We start from the raw sequence: 14,941 nt of genomic DNA on the forward strand, positions 1-14,941 counted from the left end.
TCCAATGAAGAGTCTTGAAGAACTCCACAGGCTGGAGAAAGAGTGAAAATTCTCTCTTCTCTCAGAAGTCTTCAACTAATTGGATCTTATCTACCTGACTGGATTCTCTTGCTTGTGAAAGGCACACCCTTAGTTGATTATAGATGTAATCAGACACAGCTGCTCAACTGACTGAAGATTCAATAAATCAGCTTTCTGGTTTATCAAGGAACCACGAAATATCCTTGCAGCAAAAGTTAGGCCAGTGCTTGCCTAATCAGACAACTGGGCACCATCACCTGGTCAAGGTGACACTAGAACCTAACCATTATACATCCGTACTATGCACAGCCCATACAGCAACATGGACACATGCCCGCAGACTTACAGACATACACATACACACATACACACAATCTGCCAGTGCTGACAAGCCCTACCAAGTGTCTCTTGCATGACATACATTTCCCCACCCTATTCTGTGAGACAAGGGCACAAAGGCAGAGACTCTCAGTCACTAAACCCTGTTTATCCAGCTCAAGATGAGTCTCACCAGCCCAGCTGGCATGAAGGCAGGACTGATGATGTCCTTTGTGGGGCAAAATTTCAGGCGCTGTAAAATCAAAACTCTCTTTCCTGACATGAAACAAACTGTCACTTTTGGATCCAGAAGTAGAGGTTTCCTAGAGGTCCAAGGGAGCTCAACAGTCCTTCCTGGGAGTGGAGAATCTAGGGTCATGAAAGGAGAGGACTAAGGCACCAGAGCTGAGAGATATGGTGGCCAGGGTAAGGAGAGAGGTGGCATAGGAGGCACAGAATGAGAGGACAACATCCAAGGACAGTCCTGCTCAAGACACATGTGCAGTTATCCAACCACCTGAACTGCAGGGGAGGAGAAGAATTGACCACCTGCTCAATGCTCCATCCACCTAACCATTACTTGAAAAATGATTTACTGAGCACTATCTATATGCCAGGCACTGGCTAAGCACAGGAGGGCAAGATTTTACATATGGTGAAGTCCCTTCCCTCATGGAGCTTACATTCACCCCATCTGTCCTCTTACCCTTTGCTCCATTCACCTAGAAGTTTCCTCCTGAGGAAACTGTGCCAGGCTCTAGGCTGAGTTTGGCAGGACAGACATGGCAAGTCATGGATAAGTTGTGCATAGTATCCAATATTTTATCATCCTTCTGCTTATTTAGTTACTTTCTCGTCATTTAAAAAGACATAATGTCTTCTTCCTTGTGAAGCTTATAATTACTTTTTTAAATAAAGAGCTTACCTTCAGGAGGGCTTCTTTTATCTATGAATCTCCAGGGGTCCACTCTGGCCTTCAGTTCTTTTAACTTCTATTAAGTTGGGATTTCCCTTGCTTTCAAGTTCAGCTGTGTATTAATATTTCTTAAAATATTTTATACTTTATTTCTACATTTGTTGCAAGGAGTATGATCCATCATGTTAATAGACTCAGAACATACTAAGTCTTTCCATGTCTCAGTTTCCTCATCTTTCAAATGAGAATAATAATAGTGTCACTGTTGTAGGGTTCTCATGAGGTTCTTACTACTGACAATACATGTACAGCACTTCAAGCTCTATGAAGATTACCTAGCACAGAGTAAGCACCTAATAAATGTTAGCTTACATTATTGCTTGGAACTGGGTCCACCATCCTCCCATCAGCCTCTCCTCTCCTGGGTCTGTCTAAGCAGATGGTACCACTGACTCCTCATTCACCTAAGACTAAAACATGGGACACGTCCCAGATTCCTCCCTTCCTCCCCTCACTTCCAACCAGTCAGTCTCTACCTCAATGCCTCCTGCATCTGTCCACATATCTCCAAGTCACATAAGAATATGTGCAATGTGAAACTTTGTAAATAAAGTTAAGACAAATGAAACCAAAAAATATACTCAGAAGGAGTACAAACAGATGAAAGGGAAAGCAGCAGAATGACAAGAACAGGATTTAAGACGGTGCTACTTGGACAGAAGAAGCCAGAGGCATGGGGTACGGATGGGCCACAGAGATGGGGTAGGTTACTGTCAATGGCCTAGTTTCCTCAGAGGGCATGGCTTCTTGGGTAGTTATTTAAAAGGATTAATTTTTAAAAGAGAACATCACACGAACCAGGCATAAGTCTGTCACAATCAGGAAGTATAATCTATCCTCTTCCTGTCTGATACTTTAAAATGTTCACCATTGGGGAGGGGATTGGTTAGAGTGGTGAGAGGAAGGAGATCATGGAGTAAGTGGTACAAGCAGATAATCATCCACACCAGAGATGGGTCTGTGGCCCAAGGATGACAATGGGCGGTGTCATGGTCAGGTTCATGTGTCAACTTGGCCAGGTGGTGGTAACCATTTGTCTGGTTGGGCAAGTGCTGGCCTATTACTATGATGACATTTCATAGAATTAAATCATGTTCACATCGGCTGCATCCACAGCTGATTCCATTTGTAATTAGCCAAGGGGAGTGTCTTCTGCAATGAGGGATGCTGCTTAATCTAATCACTGGAAACCCTTTTTTTTAATTAATTAAAAAAAATAACAAACAAAACATTTAGAAATCATTCCATTCTACATATTAAGGAGGATTCAGAAGAGATAGGTTCTCTTCCTGCTTTGGCCTGCAGCCTCTCCTGTGGAGTTCATCCAGACCCTCCATTGGAGTCGTCAGCTTCACAGCCTACCCTACGGATTTTGGACTCTACATTCCCATGGTTATGTGACGCACTTTTATAAATTTTATATCTGCAGATATTTCCTGCTGATTCTGTTTCTTTAAAGAACCATAGCTAATACAGCTGGTATAACCGAGAAATGCAATCAACTCTGCCCTGTATCTCTAAATTTTATTTTTTTATTTTTTTATTCAAGTGAGGTTGAACTTTTTCATATGTTCAATGCCTAACTGAATTTTTTTCTGTGAATTTTATATTGCTTTAATGGGGTGGCACTCTCATTTTATAGGGTCTTTATATGGTAAGTATTTTGACTTTTTTTCATATTTATTGCAAATATTTCCCCCAGTCCTTCCTGGTAGAAGTTTTGTCTTTTTTTTAGGTAGAATTTGGAAGGAGACATTGACTCAGGCCCTCAGCTGACCCTCTAGTATCCATGACACTGATGGAAATATCCAACACTTTAGAGGTGGACCCTCTCCCAGAGGAGTCCTAGAATCCTTCCACTCCATAAGCCTCTGCCCCATACTTGGGCTCCTGTCAAATGGCATCTGGGCCAGATGTTGATGAAAATAACACACATGTCTTGTCTCACCATGAGATCTCAGCCTGGGTGGCTTTGTCTAGGGCTCAGCTCTTCCCTTATCTGGTCTCAGAAACTTGGCACCACACCCTTCTCTCTTGCTCCTCCATTCCCCTCCTGAGCATCGAGGTTCTCCTGTCCCTGAGCCCCTCCCTTTCCTGGGCAACAATAAGGACACTCCCAACATGTGGCTGGTGATGGGAGTCTGTGAGCTGCTGGGGAGGGGGTTCTGCACTTGGTCATAATTTAGGGTGTATTAATCAGGGGGGTGATATTTGGACTCCTGCCTTTTCTGGACTGTCAGCACTGAGCTTGACCATGACCTGGACCAAACTTTCACTTTAGCAAACAGCCGAGTCTGATTGATTTGATCAAAGCCAGAGGGCAGGATCAGCATGTACCAACCTAGGTCAGGCCCCTTTTGAAGAGCTATCTCCACCTGAAACGTTCTGTCCCCCTCCCTCTCAGAGCTTCCAGCTCCCTGATCTTTCACTCTGGAAATCTTTCCAGTTCCTTCCAGCTTCTGAGGCCACCAACCCCTCCCATTACTTTCATCAATAATATCAACAATGACAGCAACCAGCGCACCTCATATGCACATTACATCAACTGGGCATTTTCACCCCCACTGTGGTAATCCTGTAAGGCAAACCAGGAAGGAGCTGTCAGCCCCATTTAACCTGGGAGCAAAGGAACTTTTCCAAGGTCACACAATGAGTCACTGACCAAGCTGCATTTGAAACCCAGGTCTTTGGATTCCAGGCATGGTGCCTTGTCCCTTGTCCCATCTCAATCTTGGCCTCTGCTCTACCCCACCCAGTAGTTACTAAAAGGAGCTACCTGAGAGGGGCACAGAAGGCAGTTGTGATTTGGGCTCAGGAGGTCTTGCTTGCTCAGGAGATTGCCCTCACTGGCAGGTCTGGAGGCTGAAGTTTCCATCATTAGTGCTCCAAAGCTCTATTGTGCTTCCTTGGGAAATGCAGCCTCCCTGTGTAGGAATAATGGACCCTGAAGATATCTACCTCCTAATCCCCCAAACCTGTGAATATGTTACCATAGATGGCAGAAGGAACTCTATGTGATTAAGTAAAGGATCCTTAGATGGGAAGGTTTTCCTGGATTATCCGGGTGTGCCCAGTGTCATCACAAGGGTTCTTAAAAGAGGGAGGCAGGAGGGGAGAGTCAGAGATGTGACTATGAAAGTGGAGATCAGAGTGATATGGCCACAAGGCAAGGAATGCAGGCAGCCTCCAGAGCCTCCATGTGCCTTGCTATCTAACAGATGAACCCAAGCTTGCTAGTAGCTAGTCTTCAGAGTCCAGCTATCATCCTATTTATGCCTTGATTTGGATATTTTCACAGCCTTGGAATGTAAACTTCTAAGTTAATACATCCCCCATTGTAAAAGCCAAGCCATTTCTGATATATTGCATTTCATCAGCTTTGGTAAACTAAAACAATGCATAAAGGGTAGTTCATTCATTTTACCTGCTAAATAGTGTCCCACTGTTTAAATATGATACAAAATATTTAATGTAACTGGTTTTCTATTGTTACAGTGCTGTATAACAAACCACCACAAAACAAACTGGCTTGAAATAACTGTCTATTTAGCTCAAAATTCGCACAATTCAGGCTGGATTTAAGGAGTAGTTCTGGTCTTGGCTAGGCTCCTTCATGTATCTTCAGTCAGCTATGGGTTGGATTTACTGATCTTGGTCGTCCTTACTCATACTTCGGGGGCCTCAACTGGAACTGGACTAGTTCGGCTCTCACATACAGCCTCTCATCTTCCCACAAGCTAGCAGACAGGCAAGTTCTCAAGAGAACTTGCCTAATTATGAGGCAGATAGGCAAGTTCTCAAGAGAGCACAAGTGGGCAAAGCCTCTTGAACATTAGGTTCAGAACTGGCATATCCCTTCTGCCACTTTTCCTGGTCAAACAAGTAATGTGGTTGGCCTGGATTCAAAGGGTAGGTTAATAGACACCATCCCTCACAAAAGAGCACGAGTATAGGGAAAGATATCATTGCAGCCAAACAACCTACCTGGCAAATAGTGTTATTATGAACCCTTTACATGTCTCCTAGTGAATTTGTGTGAGAGTTTCCTTTAGGATGCTAGGTCTTAGTATATGCACCTTCAGGTTTATATTATAATGACAAATTATTTTCAAAGTCATTGTAAAATTTACATTCTTATCAGCAGTATATAAGTGATGGTTGCTATATGCATGCCAAAGCTTGATATTATCAAACGTTTTATTTTTTTTTTCAGTCTAGTAGGTTGAGTTCTTCTTCTTCATTTCACGTTATTAGGAGCACCTCATTGTTACTCCAATATGTGAAACAAATCCTTTGCCACATAACTTAGCCAGTATTTAGGATCTCCATAATAAGAACTATACTTCAACCTAATTCATACAAGATTCATCTTTTAATTTCCTCAAGCATGTGCTGAGTTCTATTGATCCTATTAGGTTCCATTCAAGATCCACGTCATTTCTTGACTGCTAGGACTCCTCACTCGTTTCCTCCTCTCCTGACACATACAGCACTCAAAACTACCCTTTCACTCATTCACATTATATTTACCTGTCACCTACTCTCAGCCAGTTACTGACTGAAGCACTGTTGGGATACAAAGATGAATAAAGCAATCCCTGCTTTCCAAAATTTAAACTGTCTGGTATGGATTCTTGAGAAGCTAATTATGTTCCATGATCACACTTCCTGATCCTTCACAATATACAGAATGGGCATAAAAAGTCAAGATACTTTCAGATAAAATAGACTACCTACTATAACAACTACAAAATCTCAATGGCTTAACCCAACAAAATTTTATGCTTAATCATGCCACAGTCCACTTGTAACTCATTTTCAATAATGAGTTATTATTTACATTCTTATATATTATTATAATAAATGAGTTATTATTACAGGCAATACCCCTAGAACTAGGGTACAACTTTGTCCCTTTTGAATAAAATTCATTAATGATGTCTGTATTTAACATTGTGTTCTTTACTGAAATATTTCTAGGTAATGATATGGAGACTACTTTAAAATGTGGGGAGAGCCCACAAAGCCAGAGACTTTTGGAGATGCAGAAGGAAAATGCCCCCAGAGTTGCTTCATGAGCCGAGAAGCCTGGGGAGAAAGCTAGCAGACATTGCTATGTTCACCCTGTGCCTTTTCAGTTGAGAGAGGAACCCTGAACATCATCGGCCATTTTGAACCAAGCTTCTGGCTTCTGGCTCCTCGTGTCTTCTTTCTCTGTGACCTTCTCTAAAAGGACCCAGTAATAGGACTAAGACCCATCCTGATTCAGCTGGGTCAATCTTAATTGAAGTCACCTCATCAGGAAGGTTCACATCCAAAAGAATGGATTACAATTAAGAACATGTTTTTTCCTTCTCGACCAAAGGGGGAAGAGTGAGATGAGACAAAGTGTCAATGGCTGAGAGATTCCAAACAGAGTGGAGAGGTTATCCTGGAGGTTATTCTTATGCATTAAGTAGATATCACCTTGTTCTTCAAGATGTAATGGAGAGCCTGGAGGGAACTGCCTGAAAATGTAGAGCTGTGCTCCAGTAGCCATGTTTCTTGAGGATGATTGAATAATGATATAGCTTTCACAATGTGACTGTGTGATTGTGAAAACCTTGTGTCTGATGCTCCTTTTATCTACCTTGTCAACAAATGAGTAGAACATATGGAATAAAAATAAATAATAGGGGGAACAAATGTTAAAATAAACTTAGTTTGAAATGCTAGTGATCAGTGAAAGCGAGGGGTAAGGGGTATGATATATATAATCTTTTTTTTTCTGTTTTCGTTTTATTTCTTTTTCTGTTGTCTTTTTTATTTCTTTAACTGAATTGATTCAAATGTTCTAAGAAATGATCATGAGGATGAATATGCAACTATGTGATGATATTTTGAATTACTGATTATATATGTAGAATGTAATGATCATATGTTGAGAACGTTTTCGTTCATTTGTTTTTAAGTTTAATTAATAAATATAAAAAAATTTTAAAAAAAATTTTAAAAATGTGGGAAATAAGACTGGGTGGGATTATAGAAGACAGAAGATTCATAAAGACTGAAGCCAGATGAAGGGATACATGGAGGTTTATTAAACTACTACTACTACTTCTATACATGTTTAAATTGTTCCATAATAACATTTGTTTAATCCAATGTTTTTGCACTAGCCTATATTTTAATCAGGGTAGGACTAGACACTGAACATGGTACTGGAGATAAAGTAGTAAACAAATTTGACCCCCTACCCTCAAAGAGCCTACATTCTAAATAATTGAGAGGAGATGTATAAAACAATAAAGTCAATAAACATGTATGCAAATAATTTTAAGTACTGACACATGCAGTAAAGAATTACACTTAGCCAAAGAGAGATCTGATCTTTGCCCTCAGCCCCTGCCATGTAACTTCTAAAACCTTGGAAATTCATGTGTGATAATGCTGTTTTTGTTTGCCTGTGAGCCTTGGATCATACCAGATAGTCTATGTTAACAATCTGATTTATGGTGGCTGTTTTGGACCATGTGGTACCATCTTGACCTCTAGAGGAGCTGAAGAATGTGACAGCTGTATGGACATTTAACCAGGTCTAAGTGATTGTGCTCCAATAAAAACTCTGCAAACAAGCTTGACTGAGCTTACCTTGTGTGCTGATTTGAAATTGTTGTGTACACCCAGCAAAGCCACGCTCTTTAACCAATATTGTTGGGTGGGATCTTTTTAATTAAGTTGCTTCCATGGAGATGTGACCCATGCAGTTATGGGTGGGACCTTCTGATTAGGTGGTTTCCATGGAGATGCGTCTCTACCCATTCAAGGTGGGGTTGCTTACTGTAATCCTTTAAGGGAGAGCCATTTTGGAAAAAGCTTCAGGTTCCACACAGCCAGAAACCTTTGGAGATGAAGAAAGAAAAAGCCCCTGGGGAAGCCATTTGAAATGAGAAGCAGAAAGATATCAGATATTGCCATTTACCTTTCCAGCTGACAGAGAAACTCTGAACGTCATTGGCCCTTTCTTGAGTCAAGAAATCTTTCTCTGGATACCTTTGGAACATTTTATGGCCTTAGAATATAAACTTATAATAAATTCCTTTTTAGAAAGCCATTCTATGCTCGCCTTCCATGTGGGAGACCCGGGTTCAATTCCCAGATCATGCACCTAAAAATAAATAAATAAATAAAAAGTCATTCCATGTTTGGTATATTGCATTCCAGCAGCTCTAACAAACCAGAATACCTGGTTGCAAAACTCCATGCATATTTGTGACACGCTGTTACTGGGAGAAGTTGGTGCTGTATATGACTCCACTGGAAGATGACCACTAGAATCTCCTGCTTGGAACTTTGTGGACTCTAAATTGTATACCTTTTCTTTCTGGTAATTTTAATCTTTATCTTTACATTGTGATAAACTGTAACCAAGAATATAACAGCTTTCAGTGAGTTCTGTGATGACTTTTAGTGAATTATTAAATTTAAGGATGGTCTTGGGAAACCTCAGACTTGCAGTTGGTCAGAAGTGAGGGTGATCTTGGGGATTCTGAACTTTGCAGTTGGTGTCAGAAGTGAGATTCATTGGCCTGGCCCTGACTCACTGAAACATATGGTTTGGGAAAAGGAAGGCTAGGAGGAAGGGGGCTGACTAGCTTTTGATTCCTGGATGATTATGTAGTCACCATGTATGGAACTGCAGATGTCTTGCAATTCAGTTACAAGAGAAAAAAATTATCAATGGAGTTTAGAAATGGTAGATCCAACTCCCAAGGAGTTGGCTCACTGGATATATAAGGAAATGCAAAAAAATAAGGAATGAGTTAAACATACAATACAACCATAGAGAAGTTGTTGTTATCTGTAATAACTAATATGAAAGTTAAAAACAGTTTGGAAGCAGCACTGATGCTGGAACATGCTCAGATTTCAGCCCATCTGAGCTACAGCCACTAACTTCAGGGCCTCTACCAAAGGAAAAAATTATGCTGTGACAACAAATAACATCTATACAATCTCTGGTCACCAAAAAGATAGTTCAAGTTGGGAAAGGACAAAACCAAGAAACTACTGAAAACATGGGGTTATTTTGTGAAGGAGTTGTCTTATTTTGTAGAACAGTATCATCAACTTCCTGAAGGAGCTTTACTAAAATGGATTCTGAGAATGAATCTTCCTGAAGGAGCTTTACTAAAATGGATTCTGAGAATGACTAGCTTAGGGCAGTAACTGTGGTTTTGAATGCTACAGAATGAAAGAATATGTCTGGGTCAATGCAGGACCCACAGCTCACTTCCAAACAATCACAGAAGGCTACACATGACCCAAATACATAGCAGGATATTCCTAGGGCGACAGCTAGACTGATAGAATAGATAAGATCCATTGTGAAATTTATTGACCCTGAGAAAGGGTATTTCCTTCTCCTTATAGAAATACCAAAGAAATTCTCTCAGACAAAATGGTTGATATGGTTTATATGCAAACCATGCTATACTGGCTTTACGATAATTGGAATATCCATCCACTGACTATGCTCCTTACCCAGGTCATGAAAGATATTGTGATTAAGGGGATTTCCTCTTAAAAACTTTTTTTTTTAATGGGCAAAAGACTTTAATTGAATTTCTTCAAAAAAAATATACAGATGGCCAATAAGCACATGAAAAGCTGTCAACATCATTAGCCATCAGGGAAATGCAAAACAAAACCACGAGATATCATTTCACACCCACCAGAATGGCCACCAAAGTAACAGAAAATAACGAGCTCTGGCAAGGACATGGAGAAATAGTAGCATTCATTAACTTTTGGGAGGAATTAAAATGGTGCAGCCGCTGCAGAAAACAGCCTAGCAGAAACTCAGTTCAGAAAGTTAAGTGTAGAAATACCATATGACCCACCAATTTCACCTCCAGGCATACACCGAAAAGAAATTGAAAGCAGAAACTCGAACAGACATTTGCACACCCATCTAACTGTATTTTTTAATTTCCAAAATTTAAAAACTCTCAATACCCACCAAGCAACAACTCCCCTATCACTTCTTTCCCATATCCTCATAACCTCTGGCCCTACAAATTGGTTATTACTAGATACGTCATATAAGAAAAACCATACAGTATTTGTTCCTATGTGCCCTGCTTATTTCACCCAGCATGTTTTCAAGATTCACCCATGTTATAGCATGTCTCAAAAGTTTATTCCTTCTTATTCATGAATAATAATCTATTGTATGCATGTGCCACATGTTATCCATTCATCTATTGATGGACACTTAGGGTGTTTCCACCTTTTGACTATTGTGAATAATGCTGATATAAACAATAATGTACAAGTATCTGCTGGAGAATCTGCTTTAGGGTGTTTCCACCTTTTGACTATTGTGAATAATGCTGATATAAACAATAATGTACAAGTATCTGCTGGAGAATCTGCTTTCAATTCCTGTGGGTAAAAACTTAGAACTGGATTTGCCAGGTCAGATGGTAATTATATATTTAACTTTTTGAGAAACTTCTAATAATACTGCTTTCCACAGTGGCTGCATTATTTTACATTCCCACCAACAGTGCACTACTGTTCCAATTTCTCTGCATCCTCTCCAACACTTATTTTCCACTTTTAAAATAATAGCCATCCTGTGAGTGGGATGTGCTAAGTCACTATGGATTTTTGTTTTCGTTTTGTGCTTGTTGTTAATGGAGTTTGGACTTTATACTAAGATTCGTAAGAAGATTTTAAGAAACATATTTCAAGAATTAGAAATGAACAAAACTTGATTCTACTTTATTTTGAAATGATTTCAAACTTACAGGACAGTTGCAAAAATAATATGAATCCCATACAGAGAATTCCAACACACCCCTAATGCCCAGATGTGCAGATCCACCAATTTTATTATTTTGCCACCTTTACCCTTTCTTTCTTCCTTTCATCTATCTATCTAGCTAGCTAACTATTTTCTGAACTTTTGCAAGGAAAAGATTAATTTGTAGAGCCTGTTCTGTTTGACTGATGTTGTCATTGTGTGCAACTGATGTTGCTATTGTGTGACCTTGGTAAGAAACAAGGTAAGAAACTTGAAATGTGCATTCTAGCTGGGAGGACTGGCTGTTCTCCCAGTAGGAGGATACTTTGATAAAGATATTTAGGTCCCAGGAAGCTCCTATTGGTCGCTAGCCACTTCCCAGAGGACGAAACTAGGCCCAGTCATATAAGCTAACTGAAATTTGGCCACTGTGTGTAATGATATCATAAAAACTGTATGCAAATAGTAGAAAAAAGAAGGAGGAGAAAGGAGAATCTTATGAGAATGAGAGAGCATCATCAGAATCTTAACTGGGAAAAGAATGCCCTGCTGTGGATTTTTACTAATGAGATATGGAATGCTGTTTCCAAGACTTCCCAGCATTCCTCTTCAGGTGTTGGTGCCATTTTATCTGTTGATGTAACTGTGCCTTATTTTTGAAAGCTCTTTTAATTACTTTCTTTTAACTACTTTCCTAATAAATCTGTTTTTATATCACTGAAGTCTCTGTTATCTGCAAATCTGAACCTATAATTAAGTGACCACAAATATCACGTCACCTTTTGCGCAACAATGCTTGAGAACATGTTGCAAACATCATACTACTTGAACATTTATTATAAAGCCATACTAATCAAAATAGTGTGGCACTGGAACATGGACAGATATAGACCAATAGAATAAAATTAAGAGTTCAGAAAAAACTCACATTTAGGAAGAATTGATTTTCAGTATGGATGCCAAGTACATGTAATAGAGAAAGATTAGTCTATTCAACAAGTGGTGCTGGACAAATGAATACTCATATGCAAAAGAATGAAAGTGGATCCCTACCTCAAACCTTACAAAAAGTTTAACTCAAAATAGATCAATAACCTAAATACAAAAGCTTAAACCAAAAATACTTGGAAGAAAACATAGGGAAGTATCTTCAGAATCTTGAAATAGGCAATGGATTCTTAGACTTTACACCAAAAGCATGAGCAACAACAACAAAAAAATTGATAAACAGGACTTCACTAAAGTTAAAAACTTTTGTACATCAAAAGACATTATCAACGAAGTGAAAAGGTGACCAGCAGAATGGTAGAAACTATTTGGAAACCATCTATCTAATAATGGTTTATTTCAAGAATTTATAAAGAGCATTCACTACTCAACAATAAAAACACAATAAAAATGGGCAAAAGATGTGAACTGACATTTCTCCAAATAAGATACACACAAATGGCTGTTTTAATCTGCCAAAGCTGCCAGGCTGCAACACACCAGAGATGGACTGACTTTAAAAAAATGGGATCTATTTAGTTAAAAACGTATAGTTCTTCAGAGGAAAGGCCGCTAACTTTCAACTGAGGTTCTTTGTTACACGGGAAGGCACAGGGTGAAAGTTCCAACAACTTTCCCTGGGTGATTTCTTTCTGCATCTCTAAAGGCCTGGGCTGAGCTGCGAGTGCTGAGATGAGGAATACCGAGCTGCTTGGGCTGTGCTACATTGTGCTCTCTCATTTAAGCACTAGCTAATTACGTCAAACATCCTTCCTTGCAGCTGGCACGCCTCCTAGCCAACTGCAGATGTAATCAGCAACAGATGAGCTTCACATGCCATTGGCTCAGGTCAGCAGCAACAGAACTAGGCACCGTTACCTGGCCAAGTTGACACCTGAACCTAACTACCACAATGGCCAATAAGCACACTAAAAGAGGCTCAACATCATTAGCAATTCACAAAATGCAAATCAAAACCACAATGAGATACTGACACCCACTACCATGGTTATTATTTTAAAACAAACAAAAATAACAAGTGCTGACAAGTAGGAACCCACATAAGATGCTGGTGAGACTGTAACATGGGGCAGCCACTGTGGGAAATAGGTCATTCCAAAAAAGGTTAACCATAAAACTACCCCATGACCTGGCAATCCCACTTCTAGGGACATACTCAAAAGAACTGAAAGCGAGGACCCAGACAAATATTTGTACATCAATATTCATAGCAGCTTTATTCACAGTACCCAAAGGGTGGAAGTAAGTTTCCATCAACAGATAAATGGGTAAACAAATATGATATATACATACAATGGATTATCATTCAGCTGTTAAAAAAAAGAATGAATTTCTAATACCTGCTACAACATGCACAAACCTCGAGAACATCATATGGAGTGAAATAACCCAGATACAAAGGAGGAATCTTGCATGATTCCACATATAACTGGAATGCAAATTCACAGAGACAGACAGTAGAGTACAGGTTACCAGGGGAAGGGGGCAGAGAGAATGGAGAGTCAGTGCATAATGTGTCCAGTGTTGATGGTGATGGAAGGTTTATCCTGGGTAATGGATAGTGGTAATGGTTGCACAACATTGTGAATGTGATTAATGCCACTGAATTGTATGCGTGGGAGTGGTTCAAATGGGAAATTTTATGTTGTATGTTTATTAACATAATTTACTAAAAGAAAAAATAAGGCCATAGAAAACTAGTTTCTACTATCTGAATTCATGTTAATTTGTTTCAGAAGGTGCACTTAATTTATAATAACCAATATAAATATCACACACGTTGTATTTTCTATTCATAAAAGCTTTTCAGGAAACTTAAGATGGATGTGAATCTCTGGAGATATAGCAGGGAAGAAATCTCATGCAGCAAGTCCACACACCCTGTGGAAAATCACCACTGAATCTCTGCAGCACCTTTATCCCAGCCAATGTTATTAGGGGGTCATCAACATTGATTCTTCTCAAGGTCTTAGTTTTCACTTTGATACTGTTATTTCTTTTCTGATTACATAGAAACAAAAGGCCCCTGCAACAGCCTAGCTGAGCAACCACAGCTAGGCAAAGCAGATCAAATTCCTCCTGCTAACACAGCCAAGGCGGCCCCAGGCATGTCTGTGAAGGAACCCAATGCCTTCCCCTGAGACATCTGACAGTAATGCCAACCAGCACCCCAAGTCTGTCTTCCAGACCAGCACCTACGTGTTCATGTATGAAACATGTTCTCGAACAATGCCCTGAAGATGATGTTCCTCATCACCCGCCTCGCAGGGGTGGTGCTGCAGTGAGTGATCCCCTACATCAAGAAGGAAAGCCACTCCTCAGTGATTGTGGGGGCTTCCTGGCGGAGATGAAGAAGGTCTTTGGTTGGGTGGAGGAGGACTTGTAGGCCAGCAGAGCCTCGAATCTAGGGGTGGGTGTGCTCGGGAGGGGCCCCAGCCATGGTCTCCAAGTCAAAGGCCCCCTTCCTCCCCACTTCCATGCCCCGTCCCACCCATTTTGTGAGCCACAGTGCTCTCCCTTGCACTTCTTTGTTCCTCTTGTCTTTGTTCCAGAAATACTGCTCCACTTACTGGCTGTTCAGCTGGACATGAATCTAGAGCCAGCCTCGGCCGTCGCAGGTCAGCTCAGTCCCAGTGATGTGCACTGGGATTCTGTCTTGTGCTCCATTGACAAGCCAGGTTCCTGTCACACACTGATCAAACCACTGAAAGCCCGGCCCCTGCCATCTGCCCTGCTGTCAGACTACCAGGCTTGCATCTAACTGCTAGAGATCTACATTGGTGAGGCCATCAACCTGGCCCCTTGTTTAAAGCACCTTACCTTTCCAT

The 14,941-nt window shown here is 40.4% G+C and overlaps 1 protein-coding gene across 2 annotated transcripts in view; it reads left to right on the plus strand.

Moving 5' to 3' along the window:
* Window positions 1–8,290, plus strand: part of CYP8B1 (cytochrome P450 family 8 subfamily B member 1) — a 55,781-nt gene extending 47,491 nt beyond the window's left edge. For both annotated transcript variants that reach the window (XR_013162821.1, XR_013162824.1), the window contains one exon: window positions 6,296–8,290. The gene's annotated coding sequence lies outside the window, so the exon portion shown is untranslated. The remainder of the gene's footprint in view (window positions 1–6,295) is intronic.
* Window positions 8,291–14,941: the final 6,651 nt, after the last annotated feature.

The sequence above is a fragment of the Tamandua tetradactyla genome, chromosome 15, assembly GCF_023851605.1.
Source record: "Tamandua tetradactyla isolate mTamTet1 chromosome 15, mTamTet1.pri, whole genome shotgun sequence".
Lineage (NCBI taxonomy): Eukaryota > Metazoa > Chordata > Mammalia > Pilosa > Myrmecophagidae > Tamandua > Tamandua tetradactyla.